We start from the raw sequence: 26565 nt of genomic DNA, 5'->3' as shown, positions 1-26565 counted from the left end.
AGAGTTTGACATCTGATTCTTCAGTTTGACATCTGAAAGGCACGGGCTCCTTACAGGATCATGAATCGCCAATAATTCGACCGCGTGGGGAAGGGTTAATTGCCAAAGAGCAGATTGCAACCGAATATATTCCAATACACAACAACGCAAGTACTTAACGATTCTACTTAACAGACGGGCCCACACACAGACACACACCCAAAGAAATGGACCCCGTCAGGTCTTTATTGAAGGCTTCCAGCTCGAGGAAAGGTGAGCTGGAGACCAGAGCGAGATTGGACCTTCCCGCCTCGTGCGGCCCTCGATGATCCGGCTCGGCGGGACTTAAACCCGCAACTCGATTCCGCTGCAAGCACCGGGTACGGAGGGCAGCGTCGGGCTCCAGCACGCTCCTCCGGCACGCGACGAGACAGCGAGCGCCAGCGCAGGAGACAGGAAAGCGATTCTCCGCGGGACAGACTCGCAGGCAGGCGATCCTCCAAGGGACAGGCTCAAGGGAAAAAGACAGGACCTCCTCGTGCACACCCGCCCTTCTCTTCAATCTGGCCATGCAACTCGCCTCCCGATTGGCCGATTCGACTCAGGCGATCCGCTCGCTGTTCGTGATTCGTCCGGGGGGGGGGGTGTGGCGAGCATCCTCGCGACCCGTCCCCCTGAGAGGCATTCCTCCTTCTTCGTGCGACGTGCCTCCGCATTGGAGGGAATGCGGCGTCCGTCGCTCGCGCTTTGCCCATTGGCTGAAGGTAACACGTCTCGCTTGACCCTGGAGCGGAGCCAATGCGTCGGTTGCCAATTGAACTCCGCCCACAGGTTCGTCAAAAAGGCCGATGGTGGAAGGACGCCAGGGAGGATGCCGTTGTTGTTGGTGGTGTAAAAATCCTAACTATAAAATAACCCGTAGGGCACGTCCACTTAATTCCCATTAGACATCGGGGAAAGGGAGCTATCTATCCACATTTACTAAACGAAATAACTGAGCTCCGGGGACCTGAATGTTGAGTGCTCATGGCTGCCAGATTCGTAACACGATCACCTGCTGTACGTCGATGACCTTCTGTATCCACCAGTCTTCCTTCATGCACCGTGGTCTATTTCGCACTTCGTTTTTTACATGATGATGGGCATCTTTCTTGTTGGATGAGGACTTGTTTCGCAATCAATCCAAGTGATTGGATTGCATCCGATTCAGTGGCGTCTTCGCGATTGTGTCATTCTCATCAAATCGGTCCGAATGCTTCCTTCTTACGAAGCCTGAAGTGTCTGCGGAGCAGACGGATGTGATGTCTTTCAACTGCTGCCATCACGTCTGCACGCCGCACTCTCCACGCACATCTTGTCTGCGGGGCTTTTCAAACGGATGCAAGGCTAGTCTTTATTTTATTTATTTACGAGCAATACCATCCGTCACATCGCTAAAGGGAATACCGAAGGGGAGAGGGGGGGGGTGGGGGAGAGAAAGGTGGGACAGTGAAGAGGAGGAAGGGAAAAGGTAGATGGGGGAGGGGGGGCGAGGAGAGGTGGGGGAACAGAGGACAGTGTAAGGTGAGAGGAAGGCAAAGCATTTGTGTGGAGTTCCCTTCGTCTCCATGCAGTTTCAGGCTGCTAGGTTTTATGGTTTTAGAGTTATGGAAGGGACACACACACACACACACACACACACACACACACACACACACACACACACACACACACACACACACACACACACACACACACACACACACACACACACACTTATGGCATGAAGGCACAGCATTCGCGATGCTAACCCCAACAGGCATAGCAGTTCAGATTTATTCTTTTTTATTTTTACTTTTGTTTTTGTAGGCATAGTCGAGGCATGGAAGAGCTCGTGCTGGTAGATTGAACGAATCAGAACACAACAGAACAAAAGGAACTGCAGAGAGAGAGAGGGTGAGAAACACCAACAGCAAAGACAGAGGGAGGATTTTTTTGGTATGCCTTGTCGAGGCTCGTATGAGAGCGAACACCAACGCACAGCAAGGGGGCATGAGACAAGAGGGGTGGGAGAGGGAAGGACAAAACAGTGGGGAACAGAGACATTAGGAGATCTGTGGAAGGGAGAGGGATGGGGCGGGGAACACGGGGTATACAAGATAGATATTTCAGGAAGGAAAGCAGGGAATTTGAAGGAGGTGGGTTTGGGGTGGCTTAACGGGGGCAGAAAAGATTGAGGATTTGTATGGGGGATGATAAGAGGTGGTGGTGAACAGCTGTTCTGAAGGCCTGGAGGGAAGAATGGGATTCAATAGAGTGATGTCGTTTATTCAAAAGGTGGGAAAAAAGAGGAATGAAAGAGTGAAGGTGAGCAGTGATTCCTGATTTGGTAGTTTTACCAGAAGGGGGTTGTTGGGGGACCTTGAGCGCCCTGTGGAAATATGGTGGGGACAAATGGCAGACAGAGCGGGGGAGGGGGGCGAGACCGGAGAGGAGACAGTAGAAGACAGAAAGACCACCGGTCCTGCCTGTGGTGAGAGAGTGAGAAGCCCAGAGACTCGGCCTCACCGCGGGAGATACCAATGATCCGAAATGCCTTGGTTTCCACAGCGTGAAGCTGAGAACGATGGGAGGCAGGAGCACCAGCCCAGAGGGGGAGAGCAGTACTCCATCAGGCTGCGGACAAAAGCTTTGTGTGTGGTCAGGAGCTCAGGTGGCCCGGGGAAGGACTTTGCACGACGGCGGATTCCGAGTCAGCAACTGGCTTTGGAGGCCAGGTTTGAAATGTGGCTTTCCCAGGAAAGATCATGGCAGATCGTGCGACCCAGTATCTTTAAAGAAAGGACTTATTTCATGGGATTGACAAACAATGGGTGTGGGGCCAAACAATGGGTGTGGGAAGGAATGGGGGGGGCAGGAGAGGATGCATGGGGTGGACAAGATGGATCCAGAAGGAAACTCTCAGGAGAGAAAACTGGGAATTTGGAAGGAGGTGGGATAAAGAGAGGGGTTTACGAGGATAGAAAAGATCATGGTTTTGGATTGGGGACGATCTGAGATGGTGTTGAACAGTTGTCTTGAAAACCTGCAGGGAGGAACGAGATGAAGAGAAAGTGGAAGTTGGTTCCACAGGCGGGAAAAACGAGGAACGAATGAGTTGAAGTGAGCAGTTGTCCTGGATTCAGTTAGTTTCACCAGAAGGTGGTTGATGGTGTCTCTTGTGTGTCCCCCTGCAATAACCTGGGGGTGGGGATGAACAAAGCACGGAAAATGCAGAGTTTGCAAGGCCAGACAGGAGGCGGTAGAAGACAGGGAGACCACTGACTGGTCCATGTTGGGGAAGTGATAGAGCCATCGACTCAACCTCATTGCAGGAGATTCCAATAATCTTTTTTTTAAACCTTGGCTTCCAGGGTGACAAGCCGAGCAAGGTGTGTGAGGCAGGGACAAGATGCCAGATAGCCCAGAGATCAATTCAGTCATCAAGCTGTGGATGAAGGCATTGCAGGTGAATAGGAGTTCAGGTGTGCCAAGGAAGGACTTTGTACTGACGGAGGATGCCCAAAGGCTTTGCAGACCAACTTTGAAATGTGGTTTGCACAAGAAAGGTCATGCTTGACAGTGAGACCCTGGAGTTTGAATGTCTTCGCTCAGACATTTGTTGAGAAAGTAGATCGGGGTGTGGAGTTGCCAGACGGTCCTTTCGGAGAGAGATAGCGAGAGTGTGAGATTTATCAGGATTGAAACACATCTTCCAGGGTTTGACCAGCTTGTGATTTTTGTCAAGGTCTGAAGAGAGGGAAGAGGCTGCAGCCTGCCTGTTAGAAGGATGAGGGATGTCATGGCAGAGGGTGGAGTCATCAGCAAATAGATAAAGAGGATGGTCCAGAGAGTCAGAGATCATTAATGAAGATCAGGAATAGGATTGGGCCGAGAACACTGCCTTGAGGTCCTGCAGCCTTGACAGGGAGAGGAGATTAAAGGATTCCGTTGAGATCCACGCGTTGGCTACGAGAGTAGAGGAACTCAGTAAGTCATGAGTGGAGTTGGCCTTGGATGCCATCGGCAGAGAGTTTGGAGAGTAAGACAGGATGCTCGACTGTATCAAAAGAGACGAAAGAGATCACGGATGGGAAGCTGCAATCGATGTTCGATTCCAAAAGGCAACACCTGCTTGCCTGTTGTGCTGTTCTGGCTTTCCAATCCGACATCACGTGAACCCAGCTCTGACTTCCTCCAAGTCCACCTCATCCAGAAGGCGAGTCTCACTGAGGGCTGCGATGTCCACATTATGGCGAGCAAGCTCCCTTCCCACTGCAGTTCGACGCTTGTGTCTTGTGCTGTGGTACTGAAACACGCACACATTCCACGACGCAAATTTCAGGTGGAGTTTGACTTCATTTTGATTTTTATTTATTTATTTGTTGTTACAACCGCAGAGCTGGATACCCATCCGGCCATGGCTGGCCAGTTGGGTGGGATGGGGCAAGCGATGCTGAAGAGTTGTTCTATCCCCCCCCCCCCCTTCTGCCATAGGAGAGAGCGGTGCTGATTCTGAAGATTCCTGCTGTCACGCAAGCAGGACATGGACGCCATTGTTACCCCTGGTTATCAATGAACAGCCATGATACTGGGGCCGCTTGCGTGCGGGTTTGTGAGTGGAGATTCCCAGCAGGATCCTCAATCTGTCCCCACCGCCACTTGTCCATCGCCGCAGGACTTGGAAGGTGTGTTGGGGGAGAGGGGGTGGTGACGTCGAGTCCACGATACACCTGCACGATGGATCGATTTCAATGAAGGTTTGTGTTTGACTACATGTCCCCACCCTCTCTCTTTCCTGTACAGACCATGTGTCCGGAGGTGTGCGGTGGCCCCACATGCTCGATGGTGTGCAATGGGTGCAACAGGCTGACCAGAAAGTTGAGCGGTTCCGTCATCAACCGCTCTTCAAGGCCAAGGTGAGTCCAGCTTCCTGTAGAACTGCGCTACGCTACCATGTTAACTACCAACTTAGTCTTTCAATGACACGTGACCCACGTATGCGGTGGTTTTGACCAATTGTCGGTGCATGTCCACACGCTGGCGGACCATAACACTGGGTCTTTGGGGAGCCACTCCTCCAGCCAGATCTCGTTGCAAGGCCAGGCGATCCAGGTTGCAACACGAGGATGCAGAGTCGGCAGGATGTGAGAGGCGATTCGCTTGTAAAGGACTGATGCCTCCACTCCGATAGCACGGGGACAAATTTCGTGCTGAAGCGGAGAGGAAAGGATTCCGATGAGAGCCGCTCGTTGGCGACGAGAGTCGATGAAGTCAGGAAGCCTCGGGTCGAGTTGACCTTGGATGCCGTGTGCTGTAATGACCTCTGACCTTTTTCATTTTTAGACTCCTCCTGCAGAGTCCTTCTCAGTGGGTTTTGCTGAAGTTCATTTCGTTCCCACTCATGGATCTCGTCATCCATCTGTTTCCTCTATCACCTGCTTACATCCTTTCTGGATGCTCATCTTCGTTTTCTTTAACCCCATGAATCAGTCAGTGAAGTTTCCTTCTATCCCCGTCCTTAGCCAAGTTCTTGTTCATCCACAACCTTTTTCACTAATCCACACTAAACACTTAGCCACAACCACAAACATGTTCAGCGTTTCCATCTCGTCTCGATGGCCACTGTAGTTGTAATTGCCTCTACCTACGTTGCTGGCCTTGTCAACCTGAAAAGGCACTTAACCCTCCCAGTAAATTGGAAGCAGCTCCGTGAGATCCGTCGCACAATCAATTAATTAATTTGTATCTTCCCTGTTTGTGAGGACAAAGTCGTGAACCTCTCTCGGGATCCTTTCGACATGAACACGCACATTGTAGGTTTGTTAAACGAGCCACGAGAAGGCCTCACCTTGCGGCACCGGAGCGTTACAACTACAAGATGGGCAGCTCCTCAATCCGTACATTCGTGCATCGTTAATCGGTTTTACCGGTTGGTTTGCCCTTTCCCGTCGGATGAATTAATTAATTGTTTTTCTGTCCCGACGATGGAACACTCCGATCTGTCCGATGAGATTTCCGACGAACGGATGGTTCACGTGATCCCGCAAGCTGATCCAAACAATGGAACAATCGACAAAATGGACGAATCCATATTTCTGAATTCCACAAGGAGACATCATGGGTTCTCGGTTTGACAACGCCCCATCGAGCACTTTCAAACCAGGATCCGTACTCGAACTCCCTGAGGATGGTTTTGTGTGAAGAAGCGCGAGAACGGTACAAGAGCCATTGTCGTCCGACGAGGCCGTAATCAACGATGCCGGAGATGATATCGACTCAAATGGGTGAGACTCGTTTAATTCAATTATTAATATTCAAAGCTGTCACGTGGTGTGTGTTCATGGTTTATACATGTTGTTAATGTGTTCATGGGAGATAAAATCAACATGTTCCGTTTCCTTTTTTTTTTAATCCACGGCTCATTTGAAAACTCAAACTCGATCATTGAAGATGTAGAATTGGTGGATGAGGTGGAACGTCAAGCTCTGACCGACCATCATCACCGAGTGAAGGGAATTGATGAATTTGTTTGAGGATTTGTAGATGGTGGTTCGAGCAGGTATGCGGAAGGTAAGAGTTCTGCCTCGTTAAACGAAAGCTCGATTAAGATACAATGCAGCCAAGAAATGTCTCGTGTAACCATTTGTTTGTTTTATTTGCAGCGTTAAACAATGGAACGACAAGGTGAGACGGAGACTTGCACAGTCGAGCCGTTACCATCGATCACACCTCAGCACCAGGTAAATGCTTTCTCAGGAATCTTGCGTGGACGCCGGGGACAATGCGATCCGCCGCCTGCCCCCTTCACCTCCCCTCCCACCCAAGCTGTCTGCGATTAAATACCTGTCTGTCAAGCCTGATGTTGGCTTAACGGTTAAGCTGGCTGTCCTGACATCATAGTGTCTTGAATTTGAGCCGCTGTGGGGACCGTTTAAATAACACCAGGTATGAAATAACACACACTCGGCTTGTCATCCTTCCGAGGTCGTTGACATGAGTTACAGCTTACTGGTAACAGGGGCACTGCGTGCTTCCAGAAATGATGCAACCAGCAGCCACAGCAGTTTTTAAATTTCTTGTGTGTGTGTGTGTGTGTGTGTGTGTGTGTGTGTGTGTGTGCTGTGTTTACAGAATTACTCTGTGTCGAGGAGAACGGACCAATAACTCAACATTGGTGAAACTGCAGAACTTTCACAAAAAAAGGAAAACACGGAAGTCAAGGACTCCTGAATGGGGGAAGGGGGGGGTCCAGGGGTATGACCTCCTGAAAAGTTTGAAAATTTGATGTGAAAATATTCATTCTGGGCCTGATCGTGTCCAAGTCGTAACCACACAAAATGCAAATGAAAGGGATATTTGGGGAAGGATTTATTTATTTTAAAATACCTGTTAAAAAAAAAAAACTATGTACAAGGGACCTGACCGTGCCATGGCTTCAGACTTCAATGCATGCTGAATCAGCTCCTGTGGAGACAGCAGCAGCAGCAGCACTGAGCTGCAGAACCTCAACAGGTTGCAGGTAGCCAAGCTAAGCAGCGCCAGCCAATCAATGAGATGAAGCGCTTCCAGGATATGCGCTCAACTGGTGCGAGTGAAGCATTGCTGGGGGATGCTGGGATTTCCCATGAGAGAGCACGACTACCCTCCAGTGCTTCAACTCCCTGTGCACTTGGAGAACCAGCAGGTGGTGACCTACCCTGAAGGTTGTGCTCGCCAAGCTGCAGAGCAGCCACCACGCCACACTGCACTGACAGCATTCTTTGAATACAATGCACAGAACCCAAACTGCCCAAAAGCAAATAACCTGCGCTGTGTAATTTTGTGCTGGGACCACGCGAGGTCCCAGCACAGTTGTCACTGTGCACCCAGTGTCTGGTGATGAGTTTTTGACGTGCGCACAATAAATGGTCACACCTGTGAGAGCTACCAAGAGACATGTCACCAGCTTGGATTACTGCAAGATGATGAAGAGGTGGGGGCTGGGGGGCTGGCCCTGCAGGATGCAGCATCAATGCACCGGTGCCCCCAAATCAGGGATCTTTTTGTTACACTGCTGTGTTTTCTGACAACACACTTCCTCTACCTTAAGCCAGACCATGACACTGATCCTGCTGAGAAATCTCAAACCTCATGAAGGCCTGTGAAATGGCACAAGGCTCCTGCTCATGTCATGTTCATCATGCCGTTCATCATGGGCGCCTATTGGAAGCAGAAATAACAGGTGCTGACAATGCTGGTCCTATTGTGTACGTTCCACGCATTGCACTGGCACCAAGTGAAGGCGACTTCACGTTTTCATGACGACACCGGTAGTTCCCCATTCGGGTGGCTTTTTGCAATGGAAATCAACAAAGCCCATCCACAGACACTCAAGAAAGTTGGGTGTGTGGTTGGAAGATTCAGACTTTACACGTGGCCAGCTCCATCTGGCAGCATCAAGACTTGGCTGTAAAGCAGGCAAAGCATGTTGTGATACCACAAGGAATATGGGATATACAGAAGTGCTGTGATGTCGTAAAACTGTGACGTGAGAATATTTGTGATTAAATTAAAGAAAGAAAGATCAATTTTATTTTTTCAATAAAAAAGCCCTTTTGGGCTGCCTTGCGACCATGACAGCAGCTTTCAGTGGTTTGTACATTTTTTTTATATATACCTGATGTTGGTTGGCTTTACGGTTGGAGTGGTGGGCTTGGGATCCTTGGATCCTGAGTTTAAATACTACACTCCTGTTGAATGAATACCAGGTGGGGTTGACTCTGCCTGTCATCCTTCTGAGTTTGGCAAAATGAGTGCCAGCTTGCTGGTATCCTGTGTCGGAGTGTAGTGGGGCAGATTAAGTCAGTATCCCACAAGAATCTTTCAGTTGATGGTTCAAGCTCCAAATTTGGGACACATGTGCTCCAGGACCCATTCTCTCAGAAAAGTACGTTACCCACGTTGAAAAACAAAATGGCCGCCATTTTTCAAGATGGCCGTCTCATAAAATAGGAAAAAGGGTTTTCAGTGCGAAACGTCTATAAATAGGAACATGCTATTGATCTAAATGTTAAATAGATTGTTTTTTGACTGGAGAAATATATTTTGGCACTAATATTCGAAAATGGTTCGCAGTTTTCAAGATGGCGGCCATTGCATGACTGAAAATCAGTACTTTTGTAGCTGTCTTACAAAATTATCACAAATATTACTGGGAAACATCTGTGATCATGTATTGAGGTGATGCGGTCAGGCTCTATTACATTATGTGAATAAGAGTGATGTTAAAGCACAACCAGGGCACACTGGTGACATCACTGCTGTGAGACAGCATGGGGTTCAGTGTCGGCTTATAGTGTACTACTTGGAGCTGGAGTTTACTATCCTAAACTGTAGTTTGTAGTATACTTGAGTGTCCCAAATGCTATCTAATAAGCCCCTGTATATATTTCAGCGAGAAGTATAGCTAGTTGTAGTATTACACTATTAGATAGCCGCGCCTGAATTGACAGGATGTGCCAGCGCGGGAGAGCCGAGCCAAGGGTAACGGAGCTTCAGTTACCCGGAAGGTGTACAGATCACACGGGACTTAAATGGCACTGGATGAATGATCGGGCTCGGTGTAGGGCATTTGTATGTATGAACCGAGTTGTATCCCATATCTTATGTGCTTATGTTTTTTGTACGGTTAGGTGGTAAAAGGATAAACCCTTGGCCTTAACCTGTTCAATATGTCCACTAATAATCCGTTGAGTTGTACTCCTAAAACTGACTGGAGGAAGTGTTGCCTCTGTCAGACTGATACAAAAGAAGAGTTGAAGTCTCCCCCAACCCGTTATGAGTGTAGTTCTGATGGTTATTCCATGATAGCAAAAAACCTACCACAATTTCAGGCAATCCACCAGTTATCCGGTCAGGTTCGACCCATCCAGATTGGATGAAGGAGGTGGTATTGAGGATACACTGAGGCGAAATAGTGCCAAGTACCACCAAAATTGTCGCAAAATGTTTGACAGCTATAAACTTGAGCGTGCCACGAAAAGAGCAGCTGAAATTCAAAATGATCCAGGAGAAGGGCACTCAAAAATGCGAAGAACTAGCATGGAAGTGCAACGGTGTTTCCTATGTGAAAAGATACAACCAAAGTCAAAGTTGCGACAAGCCATGATCATGCAGCGAAATGAGAGGCTTAATGAATGTGCTCGCAATCTTAATGATGGCAACCTTTTGGCTGTGTTGAGCGGTGGAGATGTGGTTGCCCTTGAACTGAAATACCACTACTCTTGCTTAACAGCTCTGTATCATAGAGAGAGGGCACACATTGCAGCCAAGAACAAAGAAGACAACAACAAGACAGAGCTCTTTGGGTTCCTTACTGATAAGTTAGTGACCATGTGCCCTGACAATGTCGTTGTTGTGACCAAAGGAGATCAGGCTCTTTCCAAAAGATCCATCAGTCTTGATGGCTTAAGTCCTTGCAACCACGAGGAAGCCGACTCCAGAATCTTCACTCATGCTCTTCATGTGACACAGATGTTCTCGTTGTTGCAGTCAGTGTTTTTGCTACCCTCCAAGACGCAGGCATGGAAATGCTGTGGGTTGAATTTGGCCAGGGTCAGTTCATTAAGTGGTTGCCAACTAATGACATGGTGGCGAATCTTGGCCCAGACAAATCCAGTGGCATGCTGTTCTTTCACGCCTTCACTGGCTGTGATATTCTGTCAGGTTTTCGCGGAAAAGGAAAAAAAACTGCATGGCAGGCATGGGAGGTTTACCCTCAAGTGACTCCCGTCTTCAAGAAGTGAAGTCAGTACCCACCAGTCGTGGAAAATGCGGACTACAACGTCCTTGAGAAGTTTGTCATCACCATGTATGACAAGAACACCACTATGGACAAAGTTGATGAGGCAAGACTGGACTTGTTCGCTCGGAAGCAAAGGTCTTATGATGCCATTCCAGCGACAAGCGCGGCTCTCAGACAGCATGTCAAACGGTCTGCCTGCCGAGCAGGCTGCATATGGGGCCAGGCAACAGTGTGCAAAATGCAAACTGAAAGCCCTGCTAACTGGGGGTGGCAGAAAGATGGTGAGGTCTGGCAAGTCTTTTGGACGACCCTTCCACCCATTGCCCAGAGTTGTCAGCAGTTAACAAAATGTGGCTGCAAGACGGAATGCCGAGGGCGATGTAAATGCTATCGCTTCAGTCTCAAGTGTACACAGTTGTGTGCATGCAAATGTGAGGACTGAATGATTGACTAATCCACCACGTGAATCAAAAGATAATAATTTCCTGCTGTATATGCTGCATTATTCTTCGTTTTTTTTCTTTTTGCAAAATGTAGCGCCAAAAGAGCCTGTCGTCATTTAATTCCGGCCATATCATCTTAGTTTTCAATAATTACGATTTTGTAAGTGCAGAAATGGATTTTTCTAACTCAAAAACATATATTTCGATGCATAGAACGTTAAAATAGCATTATTCCATCAAAATTTAGCTCAAACACAGATTCAAACCACTTCAAATGGTGGCTATCCTGAAAAATGGCGGCCGTTTTGTTTTTCAACCTGAGTAACGTACTTTTCTGAGAGAATAGGTCCTGGAGCACATGTATACCAAATTTGGTGCTTGTACCACCAAGTGAAAGATTATTTCAGTAATCTGCTGCACTAGTGGCGACCCGTCCAGGATTGTCCCCGATTGCCAAGGAGACTGCTTCGGCAGCATCAACGCTCTGCACCAGAGTATGGCTCCGACGGATGGATTCACACAAAATGGATTTGTTTTTATTAACATTTATGCAAAATGGACTTCAACACTGCACAAAATGGATTTGAACAGGTGATGGGGCTTGTGCATGGAACACGAACGATGGGACACTTAGGTGTAACCAAAACACGAGCGAAATTGAGGCAGAGATTCTATTGGGTGAACTCGGGCAGCGACATCCAAAAATGGGCACGTTGGTGCGACCTCTGCCGGGGGGAAAAAAACACCACCATGCGCACGTAAGGCCCCCCTCCAAATTTATAATGTAGGAGCACCACTTGAGAGGGTGGCGGTTGATGTGGTCGGGCCCCTACCCACCACCCACCGAGGCAACAAGTATATTATGGTGGCAATGGACTACTTTACCAGATGGCCGGAGACCTATGCATTGCCCAATCAGGAAGCACGGCTGGTTGCCCAAGCACTAGTGGAGGGGTTCTTCACCCGTTTTGGAACTCCAAGGGAGCTGCACACAGACCAGGGCCGGAACTTCGAGTCCGAACTCCTACGTTCAGTGTGCGAGCTCCTTCAAATTCATAAAACTCAGACAACTCCCCTAAGGTCACAGTCGGATGGGATGGTGGAGTGGTTTAATAAAACTCTGCTCATCCAGCTAGCTCTCTTTACCTCGCAGAATCAGCAGGACTGGGACGAACATTTCCCCTTTGTCCTGATGGCATACAGGACCACGCAGCATGAGGCCACGCGCTGCACCCCTGCCTTGCTGATGTTAGGTTGGGAGATGCGGGACCCTGTTGATTTGTGGCTGGGCGTGACACCTGAAACCCCAACATGGACCTCGGTGGAGGGTTATGCTACCAACATGCGTAAGAGCATGGAGAAAGCTCATGACTTTGCGAGGGAGCGAATGGGTTTGCCTTCACTCGGACACCCCCCCCCCCGATTCCTCCCTGGAGACCTCATTTGGCTCTTCTGGCCTCCCCCTGGAAGGGCCCCGGTGTGGTGCTCCGACAGGTAACCGATGTGGTTTTAAAAACCCAGATGGGCCACCATGCTCTCCTACAGATAGTCCATTGTGACAGATTGAGTTCTTATATGGGTCGGGATATTCCGGATTGGATTGAGCGTGTGAGGGGAAAATTGGTCGCTTCTGTGCAGGAGCTTGGGCCCAAGCAACCTCCTGCCCCATGATGCTGAAGGTGAGTGACTTGGAACTGTCCTGGGTTTGTAAGTTCTGCTGGGTTCGAGAGTGACAATAGGGACAGTGGGTAATTGGTAACAAAGCGGGCACAAGTGGCTGTCCAATGGCCGGTGCGTGGATCGGGTGAGGAAGAGTGCTGTGTGAGTTGTTTCAAGTTAAGAAGTGAAATGTATGGTGCACACATTGATGTTAATTGGGCATGGTGTGGTAACAGGGAAGGTCATGGTCAGTGAAGTGCTGGAAAAGCAGGTGTCACATGTAAGGCCGATGGGGAAGGGGGAGTCATGTGGGTTTTGTGGGTGGGGCAGATGAACGTGTCCGCAGGGATTGCCGAGGCTCACGGCGAGCGGGAATTGCGACCCCCTTCAAGGAGACTCACCACTGGTGGCTGATGGTGACAGTGTCTGGAGGCAACTGGAAGAAGGTCTGGTTTGGGAGACCAAGGCGGTAGGACCTTGGCGACCCAGGAAGGCCAGAGGAGCCAGTGAGACCCCTTCCAGTGTGTTGTACGGGGATAGAGCTGATGGCCACCAGTGGGTGGGAATCAAAGGGAGCGGGACGGAGAAACGTCCGGGTTGGACTAAAGCTTACCTGCGGGCACGGTTGCACCTGAGACGCCCCCATCCTCTTGGGGTAACCCACCCCACGGCCATGACGGGATTTAGCCTGCAATCATTGAAATGGGGACCATGAACTAGAAATGTGATGATGACCATGGTGTGAGTGTTGTGAAGATGTGTGAGTCCCACTCAATCCCATACACCTTGAAACGTGCAGCAAGGGCATGAGGTCCGCAAAATTTTAGAGTGAGGAAAATTTGAAAATTGGCTCCCCAGGTAACGCTGGGTTTATGAGCATCCACTGGGGGATGCAGTCGCATGTAAATATCCTGTAAATAGTGTCGTTAAGGCTTAGAGTAGGAATGTAAACTATAAGTGTTCTGTTTTTGTGGACCTTTTGTGTCCCCTCCCCAGATCACCGGAGAGAGTGTTGGACAGGACCGATGATCCAGAGGGTGGAGTGCAACTTCGTTCAGTGCTCTTATATGATTAAAAAGAATAATAATAAAAAATGGAATTGATTTTTTTGGTCGAGGTGAATGGTTTAGGCGAGCCGGGTTGAGTGAGGGACAGGGCGAATGTGACGCCCTCTCCTTACCGATTGGCTAAAGAGGGAGTGGGCCCCGCCCACGGTTGCGTTCGTCACGCATGAGGGAGGGCGATGATGGAAGAAGCGAAGGTGTATGTTGTTGTGGTTGATGTATGAATTCTAACTATACTGAAACGCAAAAGAAACTTACCACCTTTTAAACCTTCAAATATCAACAATAACACTGCGTGTAGTAAATGTGTGAACTTATTTGTGGACAATAGTGTCCTCACTGTCAGACAAAACGGTCACGGATGGTCACTTGAACCTTCAATGGTCACTTCATAGCACAGCTGTTGAACAGCCGTTTTGACTGTCAGTGATTAGCCAAGAGGTACGGGATGATTTTAATGAGCTGCACGTGATGTCTTGATATTGGCTTTAAAAAGGCCAGTGCAAAATGGGCATTTCAATCAACATGCCACGATTGTCAAGGGATCAACGGCAGTGTGCCTTGGGCATACTGCAAGGCGGATTGAGCTACCATGAGGTGGCACGTCGCCTTGGCTGTTCACACCAGACGATATCGGCCCTGGTGGACAGATACACCCTCCACAACTCTGCAGATGACAGACCTCGATCAGGGAGGCCAAGAGTCACCACTGCAAGGCAGGACAGGAAGATGGTCCTAAGTTAGATGGCTTCAGACATTGAGGACTGAGCGGGACAGAATCCAGCAGCAATCCATCCAAAGACTGGTAGGCAGAATGCGCCGACGATGCACTGCCTGTATCCAAAACAATGGTGGCCACACACGCTTTTGAAAGGGGACTGACATTGCACCCTGTGCTGTTCTGTACTGTAGAACAAACTTATGAGATGGTGTATCTTGGTCAAGAACTTGACATGTCATCAATAAAATGCCAATGTTTCAATTAGCAATTGTTGGTTTGTTTTATTTTGAACTGTTACAATCTAATTACATTTCAAACAAGTGGAAAGTTTCTTTTGCGTTTCAGTATATAAAATAACTCGCAGCGCACATACACTTAAACACCCATTAAACATAGGGATGGGGCCCTAACTATAAATACATACTTATCGAAATAACTGATCTATGGGGACTCTGGCTGTTGTGTGCGATGGCTTCCAGATTCGTAACAATATATATTGGGTAGTCGATCGAGTCGAAAAAAAAAATTCGAAAAATATATTTTTTTCAATTAAAAAATTTTTTGGGGATCTATTGATCTATTGATCTATCTCCACCCTTATTTGTTGGTCGTCGTGTCGGTCTGTTGGGTAGTCGATCTAGTCGAAATTTTTTTTTTTTTGACATTTGTTCTACCCATATTATCAGTATTTAAAATGGCGATTTCAGTTAATACAATGGCGATTTTGATGAAATTTGGGTGGTAGGACCAGTTTATGACCTCGTTATGCCGCGTAGGTACTGGTTGCTAATGCCCCTTTGATTGCCGAGCAACGGGACTTTGATATTTTTGAAAAATCAAAAGAAATTATTTTTTTCGAAAATCAAAAATCGGGCCACGAGCAACTGTGGGCAGTACATTCAGCCATATTGTCAAAGATTTCCAGCCGGATCCTATAAAAACTGTCGGAGAAGATAGACTTTGAATGAACCCTGGTCGAAAACAATAAAAAAAAAACAAGTTCGTTATATCTCAGAGACTCTGAGTCAGATATACATGAAACTGGTATGGTAGGTTCATGGTATGTCCTAGTTATGTGTGAGAAAGAACCGTTGCTATGGACCCCTCCGTTGCCTAGCAACGACCGAAATACCTCTAAATGTGGGGGTATTTTAACGAAAAAACAATCTGCAGCATTAACCCTTGAAGCAAGAATCATGAATTTTCTTGTGCTTAATCCTCAGGTCATTCCCCCATCGAACGGGCCCATCGCGTCAGGTTCTATTGGGTAGTCGTCGACTACGCATGTCCGCCTACCTGCTTGTATATATGTATGTTCGTCCATAAACCCTGACAGAAAATACGTGAGAGAAAATAAAGGCCTCAAGCCTTATTAAACTTGAATTAAATAAAACGCGATATTTACACACATGTTCACGTCAAACCAAAAGGAAAACATGTTGTTAATCGTCTCCTCGACCAAACAGGCATTAAAATGTCGACGAAATCAAAGGAACATCATTCCACAAAACCACGATGACGTAGGAAGCAAGCGAACACCACACAGTCAGTTCAAAATGGCGGTGGACGCACTCTTCTTCTCTTTATTCCTCTTCTTCTTCATCAAATTCACGTGCACCACGTGGGATAAATTTTAAGTGATTCTTGTACATTGAGACCACCGGTACACCACACACTCACAAACCACCGGTACACCACACACTCACAAACCACCGGTACACGCACGCCAACGAATAGATGACCACGCCGGTCTTTCGCGAACCGGTTGGCTTAAACTTCGCGATAGACACTGTGGGGTGGGCTCTTTAAGGTCCACCGACGGTTGCCGGCACACAGGACGGCCGGTTTATCATCCATCCGAGGGACAGCCTGTGAAACACCAGGATGGCGGTTTATAGCTGGGTCGGGATTCGAACCCCGGCTTCCTCAAGGCCATCCTGCCAGCACAGATTACATTAATCTCTGTTCGGTTGATTTATGCACAAAGAAGGAATAAATTCAGTGGTTGTGGATGAATTGTAACCCCCCCCCCCCTCAAATATATTTATTTCGAGCTGTGACGCTCTTTGGGAGGTCACGTGAATGGTGGCGAATCTGCCGCCGAGAAAGCGTGACTCATCAAGAGCTCTTGATCACGTGAATGGTGGCGAATCTGCCGCCGAGAAAGCGTGACTCATCAAGAGCTCTTGATCACGTGACACGACGAGGTTTCCTCTTCCTCATGAAGCGGTTCCCGCTCATCGCGGAACGTCGCGGACGCTTCGCACGGCGAACCTTCGTTCAACACGACGTGCTTTTCAGTGACGGACGGTGCGCCATGACCCGAGGAGTCTTCGGTGAAGATCACAGGGCGAACATTCCGGGATTCACGAGCGGATTCGATGGAGGAAACGTCCTCGGTCCGGGAGGTCGTCCCTGAGACCGCGGGGTCCGTGGTCGGTTCGCCCGAGGATCGGGAGTCCGGACCCGTCGAGTTTGGTAATTAATTGTTAAAATGGGAATCCCATCTGTGTAATACCTCATGACGTCATCATTCTTTACTCTCGTTTACACCGACTCAGGTGAACGTTTGTTCTCTTCGTGGGACCCCTGCACCGGCACACAATGGCCTCATCATTTCGAGGTCGACTGTGGGATCTTCCACCTGCCCGAGGAACTTCTGGCTGATGAGACGAGTGACTCACCTCCACCTGCGGGTGAAGGTACGCTCATTGATTGAACCAACACCCTAACTCTGTGAAGCACCAGGACGAGAGTTTGTAGTTTGTCCGGTATTTATCATGGAACAGGAAGTTAAAACCTCATGATGTTTCCTTCCGAACATTCACTGCCGAAACCACTGCTCGGTCGCCTTTTTGACCCCCGACCGTTAGCACGTTGCCCCCCAATGGAGCAGACGCCGCAGGACACCAGGTTTGGTCCCCAGTACACACCGGCATCATGGCCGTGCTGACACAGCTTACACCAGGTTGGTATCCCCGGTACACACCGGCATCATGGCCATGCTGACACAGCTTACACCAGGTTGGTATTCCCGGTACAGCCCGACATCATGGCCGTGCTGACACAGCTTACACCAGGTTGGTATCCCCGGTACACACCGGCATCATGGCCGTGCTGACACAGCTTACACCAGGTTGGTATCCCCGGTACACACCGGCATCATGGCCGTGCTGACACAGCTTACACCAGGTTGGTATTCCCGGTACAGCCCGGCATCATGGCCGTGCTGACACAGCTTACACCAGGTTGGTATCCCCGGTACAGCCCGGCATCATGGCCGTGCTGACACAGCTTACACCAGGTTGGTATTCCCGGTACAGTCCGGCATCATGGCCGTGCTGACACAGCTTACACCAGGTTTGGTCCCCAGTACAGCCCGGCATCATGGCCGTGCTGACACAGCTTACACCAGGTTGGTATCCCCGGTACAGCCCGGCATCATGGCCGTGCTGACACAGCTTACACCAGGTTGGTATTCCCGGTACAGCCCGGCATCATGGCCGTGCTGACACAGCTTACACCAGGTTGGTATTCCCGGTACAGCCCGGCATCATGGCCGTGCTGACACAGCTTACACCAGGTTGGTATTCCCGGTACAGCCCGACATCATGGCCGTGCTGACACAGCTTACACCAGGTTGGTATCCCCGGTACAGCCCGGCATCATGGCCGTGCTGACACAGCTTACACCAGGTTGGTATCCCCGGTACAGCCCGGCATCATGGCCGTGCTGACACAGCTTACACCAGGTTGGTATCCCCGGTACAGCCCGGCATCATGGCCGTGCTGACACAGCTTACACCAGGTTGGTATCCCCGGTACAGCCCGGCATCATGGCCGTGCTGACACAGCTTACACCAGGTTGGTATTCCCGGTACAGCCCGGCATCATGGCCGTGCTGACACAGCTTACACCAGGTTGGTATTCCCGGTACAGCCCGGCATCATGGCCGTGCTGACACAGCTTACACCAGGTTGGTATTCCCGGTACAGCCCGACATCATGGCCGTGCTGACACAGCTTACACCAGGTTGGTATCCCCGGTACAGCCCGGCATCATGGCCGTGCTGACACAGCTTACACCAGGTTGGTATTCCCGGTACAGCCCGACATCATGGCCGTGCTGACACAGCTTACACCAGGTTTGGTCCCCAGTACAGCCCGGCATCATGGCCGTGCTGACACAGCTTACACCAGGTTGGTATCCCCGGTACAGCCCGGCATCATGGCCGTGCTGACACAGCTTACACCAGGTTGGTATCCCCGGTACACACCGGCATCATGGCCGTACTGACACAGCTTACACCAGGTTGGTATTCCCGGTACAGCCCGGCATCATGGCCATGCTGACACAGCTTACACCAGGTTGGTATTCCCGGTACAGTCCGGCATCATGGCCGTGCTGACACAGCTTACACCAGGTTGGTATTCCCGGTACAGCCCGACATCATGGCCGTGCTGACACAGCTTACACCAGGTTGGTATCCCCGGTACAGCCCGGCATCATGGCCGTGCTGACACAGCTTACACCAGGTTGGTATTCCCGGTACAGCCCGGCATCATGGCCGTGCTGACACAGCTTACACCAGGTTGGTATTCCCGGTACAGCCCGGCATCATGGCCGTGGACACAGCTTATGGCTGACATTAAGGGCAGGATGGGACTCGAACTTGGCGGGAAATTTGACGCGTATCTTGAGAATCTGCGACAAATTGTGGAGTATGGCACGTACGCAGCGTGAAAAGGTGGTCGATCAGATGAGGGGTGAAACAGAAAGGATTGCTCGGGGGGGTTTGGAAGGGGGCGGGTAACTTAAGGACTACGTGAGACAGAGCCACGGGAGACAGATTCATATAAAAGTGAGTCAGAGCGGGGAGACAGAGCCACTGAATGTAAGGAGTGAAGCGGGACCATGGGAGAAAGATTCATATAAAAGTGAGTCAGAACGGGGAGACAGAGCCACTGAATGTAAGGAGTGAAGCGGGACAAGGGGAGACAGATTCATATAAAAGTGAGTCGGAGCGGGGAGACAGAGCCACTGAATGTAAGGAGTGAAGTGGGACAAGGGGATAAAGAAAATAAAGACACCAATGTGCCCTTTGTTGTGTTTTATGGGTGAAACCTACAATGCCTTCATCTGGTATTCAAACCCCTCGAATTTTTCACATTTTGTTGTGTTCCAGCCTGACTTCAAAATGGATTAAATTAAATTTGTTTTGTCACTGATCAACACAAAATTCCCCCTCATGACAAAGGGAAAACATGTATTTTGAGAAATTTTTACAAATTAATCAAAAAGGAAAATGTGAAACGTCTTTCGTCAATGCGTGTTCAACCCCCCGAGTCAATACTTTGTCGAAGCGCCTTTGGCAGCGATTACAGTTTCAAGTCTTCCTGGGTATGTCTGTGTCAGCTTTGCACATCCGGATTTGGGGATTTTCTCCCATTCTTCCTTGCAGATTTGCTCAAGCTCTGTCAAGGTGGATGGGGAGCGTGGGTGAACAGTAATGTCTAATCTTCACCGCAGCCTAAGGTCTTTTAAATTCTGAAGCAGGTTCTCCTCAAGGATTTTCCTAATTTTTGCTTCATTCATTGTTCCCTCTATCCTTTCTAGTCCCTCAGTCCCTGCCACTGAAAAGCATCCCCATAGCATGATGCTGCCACCACCACGCTTCACGGTAGGGATGGTGTTAAATGGATGATGAGCTGCGCTCAGTTTCTGCCAGATGCAGCGCTTTGCATTCAGGCCAAAAAGTTCCATTTTCATCTCATCAGACCACAGAATGTTTGCCTCATGCTCTCAGATTTCCTTTTTACGAACTCCAGACGCGCTGTAATGTGGCTTTTTCTCAGGAGTGGCTTCTGTCTCGCCATTCTCCCATCAAGCCTCGATTTGTGAAGTGCTGCAGAGACTGTTGTTCTTCTGGCAAGTTCTCCCATCTCAGCCAAAGAACTCTGTCGTTCTGTCAGAGTGGTCATTGGGTTCTTGGTCACCTCCCTAACAAAGGTCCTTCTTGCCCAGTTGCTCAATTTGGTTGGATGGCCAGCTCAAGGAAGACTGTGAGTAGTTCCATGTTATTTCCATTTCCTAATATAATGATGGAGCTCATTGTGCTCTTGGGAACTTTCAACACTCAAGAAATTGTTTTGTGCCCTTCCCCAGATCTCTGCCTCCTCACAATTCGATCTTGGAGTTCTCCGGACAGTTCCTTGGACTTCATGGTGGAGAGCTCTGACATGCACTGTCAACTTTGTACTTAAAATAGAAAGGTGTGTTTCTTTCTAAATAATGTCAAATCAATTGAATTGGCCACAGGTGGACTGCAATCAAGTTGTGGAGACATCTCAAGGATGACTGAAGGAAATTGGATGCACCTGAGCTCAATTTGGAGTGTCATAGCAAAGGGGCTGAATACTTGTAGATGCAAGACATTTCAGATTTTCACTTTTAATTAATTTAAAAGCTTTGTAACACCCTATAATGGAGAAGAATTCGAGTTCACAGGTCAAGCTGTCTCAGAGATAGGTTGAATTGGGGTTCTCCAAGCCATGAAGGACAATGCATGACTGGAAGCAGGTGAGGAGATAGTGGAGGAACGGGCAGGCTGCCTAAGAGATAAGGTCAGCGAGGAGATGCCTGCTTTGAAGTCATCTCCAAGACAACAGCAGGGAAGTAGATTTGGCGAGTGTACCGACCAGGAGATTAGAGCGACCAACAGACAGCAGGGTGTAGTTGCTTCTTTGTAGTCAGCGAATGGGGTCGCGAAAGCATCCCAGGCTCGGCATACAGTGGACTCCCGATTCCTCCTTTACTGTTTGAGTCAGTTTTAAAATTAATTTTGTCACACGAAATTCAGAGAATGTGACTTTCTTGCAGCACATTAAATTGAGCAGCTCAGGGGAAAGCCTTGATCCCCTTTGTCTCTTCCGTACCGTCTCTTACATTATTCCTCTCTCCTGTCTCCTGACCCAAACTGTCGGTATTTAATATCTTCCACGCTGTCGGTGCCTCTTACATGAAGAATTGTTTATCGTTGCCAAGGCCAATGCAGCTGCTTTCAGTGTCTCTTATCTCGTTTTGTTGCCATTGCTGAGTCCGATTCGGCAGCATTGTCGGCATCTCTTATCTCGTGTTGTGGTCACTGCTCTGGCCATTTCAGCCTTGCTTGGTGTTATTGTGACCCGTCCAGACTTTGAACAGGTAAAACGATTCTTTAACCAAAGTACAAAACAATTCCTTCACCCCAGTACAAATAACTTTCACCCACAGCACAATTTAAACATGTAATACTGGTCTGAAACCCGATCTGGTGAAATAACACAATGAATATGTCTGTAACAACAGGTATGAACAATTCATGTAATGTGTTCGATCGGAGATTCGGGTGATGTAAGAAACTGGGTAAAAGGGCGGAAAAACCTGGAATTAATTTATTTATTCGACTTTAAACCTTTTTAAGCTTTTATTTAAATTGATTATCCACTTGAACACTTCAGAACACGAATCTCCTTCAAAATACCTCCAAGAACCGAGCTGTATATCGATATGTACAGCACGAGAGGGAGTGGCATATGAGAGGGACAGTGTCAGGGTGAAGAATATTTTGCCAATATTATGTGGCGACGTCAGTAAACTTATGGATTTTTAAAAACGATCTTCGAATCCATTAATTTATTAAAATTAAAAATATATATATTTATATATATTTGAGCACTGCATGGGATATTGGTTCACGAGTCAGAAAGTGACCACTATTGGGTGGTCGATGTCGTCGAAAGAAAAAATTTTTCAAAAAAATATATTTTTGAAATTTGTTCTACCCTTATTATCAGTATTTCCGTCGATATGTTTGTCTGTCTGTCTGTCTATCTGTCTGTCCCTCTGTTCGGTCCAGTGCTCCGTTAATACAATGGCGATTTCGATGAAACTTGGTTGGTAGGTTCATACCATGACCTAGTTGTGTGCAAATGAGAACCGTTGCTATGGACACCACCGTTGCCTAGCAACGGGACTTTGAAATTTTTGAAAAATCATAAAAAAATTATTTTTTCGAAAATCAAAAATCGGGCCACGAGCGACTGTGGGCAGTACATTCAGCCATATTGTCAAAAATTTCCAGCCGGATCCTATAAAAACTGTCGGAGAAGATAGACTTTGAATGAACCCTGGTCGAAAACAATAAAAAAAACGAAGTTCTTTTTATCTCAGAGACTATGAGTCAGATATACATGAAACTGGTATGGTAGGTTCATGGTATGTCCTTGTTATGTGTGAGAAAGAACCGTTGCTATGGGCCCCTCCGTTGCCTAGCAACCGCCGAAAAACCTCAAAATGTGGGGGTATTTTAAAGAAAAAACAATCTGCAGCATTAACCCTTGAAGCAAGAATCATGAATTTTCTTGTGCTTCAGCCTCAGGTCATTCCCCATCGAACTGGCCCATCTCGTCAGGTTCTATTGGATAGGCGACTCCCCATGTCCTCCTACTGGCTTGTCTGTCTGTCTGTCTGTCCCGAGCATAGCTCCATGGGTTTTGATCCGATCATGATAAAATTTTGGTGGGAGGTTTATATCATGATCTAGTTGTGTTTTCCTGAGAATGGGCGTGGTGCACCCATTATGGGCGGAGCCACGCCCCAAAAAGCGTGTTTTTAAGGGGCAGCCAATTTCAATTTACATCTTCTCCGAGGGGGTTTGTCGAATCTGGCAGGGGTTTCGGTATTTGGTTAGCCCAATGGCACCTGCATAGCTCCACAGAGCTCGATTTTTCATTTTCATCCCAAGGTCACAAGGTCACGAACTTAGAAAATTGCGAATTTTGACATAAAAAATTATCTTCTCCGAGGGGTTTGTCGAATCTGGCTGGGGTTTCGGTATTTGGTTAGCCCAATGGCACCTGTATAGCTCCACAGAGCTGGATTTTTCATTTTCATCCCAAGGTCAAGGTCACAAGGTCACGAACTTAGAAAATTGCGAATTTTGACATAAAAATCATATGACCGCCCAAACCTTGAGAGCTAGGATGACAATATTTTTTTATGCATAATCTTGAGGTCATTCCCCACCTGAAGTCTTGAAACCATTTTGCTCTATCTCGAACACCTTGCCCGTGGCTCCCCCTTCAAGTTTGTTTTTACGCTGATTTCATCAAAGTATGGATAATCCGAGGAGAGCGAAATGCCATATAGCCTATATGATGTTATATTGTTCCTGGAATGTTCCGGAGGAAGTTTTGCACCAAAGGTCATAATCCTAGACCTTTGACCTTTAAAATTCACAAAGGTCAAATTTTCAAAGTTTTGGGAATCGAACCGGGTTTTCGACCTTCTTCGACGAACTAACTCCAATAAGCTATAGCACGTATCCTGTTTCCTTATTTTAATGTCCACAACATTGTTTTGTGACCTTTAAAGGTTATGCAAAGGCCAAATTTTGAAAGTTGTTGAACGAAACCGGGTTTTCAACATTTTGCAGCTAATAACCTGTCACCCGAACCACATCATGTTGATCATTTTTATAACTTGGTCAAAAATTATCACATTGTCTCATCCTTGACTTCTGAAACAATCTACATCGTCAAATACCGCTCGTGAACCATTGTCGGCTTCAGACTTGTCGTATTCTGTGAACGTTCTCGTTCCCTCCGTCACTGAAGGTGGACACAGGTTATGTTTCCACCCCTGTCCGTTTGTCTGTGAGCATGATATCTCAAAAGGTTGTGGACGAGTTATGACAAAACTAGGTGGATGAGTTCTGCAGGTGACAAGAACAAGCCGATTCGATTTTGGTTCAGGTCTGTATCCAGATCCGACCTATCAGTGGGATACAAAACGTGAACTGTTCAGCATGGCGGAGGTACACGCTCTACCGAGTTCCGTTCTTGTTCATGTGGTGTTGCTGTATGACAGGCTTTATGGGCCGAACGACCTCCTTCTGCATCAAAGTTCCTTGTGCATCCTTGTGTAAGTCTTTCACGAACCAGCTGACCAGGCCCGACGTTCGACTGGAGGTGGCAGGGATTTATATTTTGCTCTTCGTGCCGACACTGTGCGAGTACGTTTTGTTTTTATCGTTTTTTTCTCTGCAACTGCGTGTCGAATTGAGAAGAAATTATAACTGTAGGTGCGACTGCTAATGAAGAATGTTTTCTTAATGATTATGACGTCATAGGTCACGTGGTGTGGCAGCCATGTTGGAAAAAACTTTGGAACTCTTTCTCTGAAACCATACCAAGGAAATAATTGAAATTTCGCACACGACAAGTACTCGTAATGGGGAATAAGCGTGATTTTTAAAAATGACGTCATAACTGCATGTGTAGAACGCAACATCAAAAAAATTTGAGGACCATCTTGGGATAAAATGTGTAACAGAATTTTTTTTTATGACGTCATCAGTCACGTGATTCGACAGCAATATTGTTTGCATTTTTTCACCTTCAAAAATCTTCTCAGAAGTGGCTGAACGGATTGAGCTGAAATTTTACACGTATGACCGCCTATCCGTGAGGAACAAAAGGTTCACACAGATGATACGGTTTGGCAGCCATATTGGAATTATCCTAAAACCGATAAAAACATCTCCAGAACGGCTGGACAGATCGATGGGAAACTTCACACAAATGTTCCCCAAGCCATGGGTGTACAAGTTTGTGAAGGAATAATTGATAGGTCACATGGTTTGGCAGCCATATTGGATTGAAGAAAAATATGAAATAATGTTTTCTCTGAAACCGCTTAATCAATCGACCTGAAACTTCACAATTATGATCCAGTTGTGACGGTGAATAAATGTTTTGAATAGATGGTGAATAAAATTTAATCTTGATCGGATGCATGGTCTGGCAGCCAGATTTTTTTTTTTTTAATTAATCTGGGATATTTTTGATTTTTGTTTTTTTTTATATATAATATGGCAACTTGGCTGTTCCTGGATGGGTTTGAGGGTAGAGGAGGAGCAGCTGAAATGTGAATCCTATCCAGGTTCCTCCTGATGACTTCATCTTTGCTTTTCGCTTGTTCGGGTTCCTTCTGATACAGGACTTTACCTATTTGTTCTTCCAAATATTCCAAATTCTTTCCAAATTCTTTCCAAATTCTTTCCAAATTCCAAAATAGGTTCTGATACAGGACTTTACCTATTTGTTCTTCCATTTGATTTGAATTGAATTAATTTTAATCCCGTTCTAAATTCAGTTGAATAATAACGAAAAACGTCACGGGTCAGGGTCAGGTGTCCAATCAAAGCAGGGCTGCATCAAAGCGGGACATCTTGGTGCCCGGTTCATCACAACCAGCAGTTCTAATTATATCTCATATTCATTACAAAACACACCAGTACACAAACACCACACAAAAGTCCTGGCGAGGGTCTGCAATCTCTGATTGTTCTTTCTCTTGTTCTCTATATTATAATTCACACAAAGTGTTCATTTAACAATGGTAATATTGTTCAGAATGAACGTGCAAGGTGAGAGTATGTGCTCCACGAATGCTGTTCAAGTTGTAAAAGTGATTTATTAATGTTTTTGCTCAATTGTCTCTTTGCAGAGAAAAAATTTGAAACGTCTTCACGTGTCAACTGTTCCTCGTCGGTGGACGGAGAAGTTTCTTTCGATCATCACCCGACAGAGACTTTGTGTCAAGATGGTGACAAGTTTCGGGGTGTGTCTACAAACAACAACAACTGCGACAGGTGGATCAATGTCTTGCAACAGGAGAAACAAAGAAGTGAGAAGACAAACAGGTTTTTTGTTCCCAACAGAGACTTCACTTCCTTATCGTGTTTAAAAGGTGTAAAAATATGCACAGGTGAGATGTCGCACAGGTGCAGTGTGTGTCATCAAGGATTTGCTTCTTCATTTCTGTTGACACATCAAAGGTTGCTCACCGGTGA

At 47.5% G+C, this 26565-nt stretch overlaps 1 protein-coding gene and 2 long non-coding RNA genes across 9 annotated transcripts in view; 2 read left to right on the top strand and 1 right to left on the bottom strand.

Moving 5' to 3' along the window:
- Positions 1 to 26559, top strand: part of LOC147008288 (uncharacterized) — a 66209-nt gene extending 39650 nt beyond the window's left edge. The window contains exons 2-5 of one of the 4 annotated variants that reach the window (XR_015053485.1): positions 17232 to 17372; positions 20286 to 20731; positions 20835 to 20941; positions 26220 to 26559. This is a non-coding gene — a long non-coding RNA (uncharacterized LOC147008288). Of the gene's footprint in view, positions 1 to 15603; positions 17373 to 20285; positions 20942 to 26219 lie in introns of those variants that run through there. The other 3 variants (XR_015053483.1, XR_015053484.1, XR_015053481.1) reach the window with 3 other exon arrangements.
- The window catches only part of LOC147008286 (uncharacterized), a 209241-nt gene that overhangs the window by 121600 nt on the left and 61076 nt on the right, over positions 1 to 26565 (bottom strand). The gene's annotated exons all lie outside the window — the stretch shown is intronic.
- On the top strand, positions 2094 to 8616 carry LOC147008289 (uncharacterized). The gene is made up of 6 exons (XR_015053490.1): positions 2094 to 4342; positions 4495 to 4685; positions 4804 to 4916; positions 6451 to 6570; positions 6663 to 6740; positions 7132 to 8616. It is a non-coding gene; the product is annotated as an uncharacterized LOC147008289 (long non-coding RNA).

Source organism: Eptatretus burgeri, chromosome 20 (genome assembly GCF_056783735.1).
Source record: "Eptatretus burgeri isolate ZD-2024b chromosome 20, Ebu_testis_v1, whole genome shotgun sequence".
NCBI classification, from domain to species: Eukaryota; Metazoa; Chordata; class Myxini; order Myxiniformes; family Myxinidae; genus Eptatretus; species Eptatretus burgeri.
Note: the sequence above shows the minus strand (reverse complement) of the source record. Positions and strands in the feature narration are given on the sequence as shown.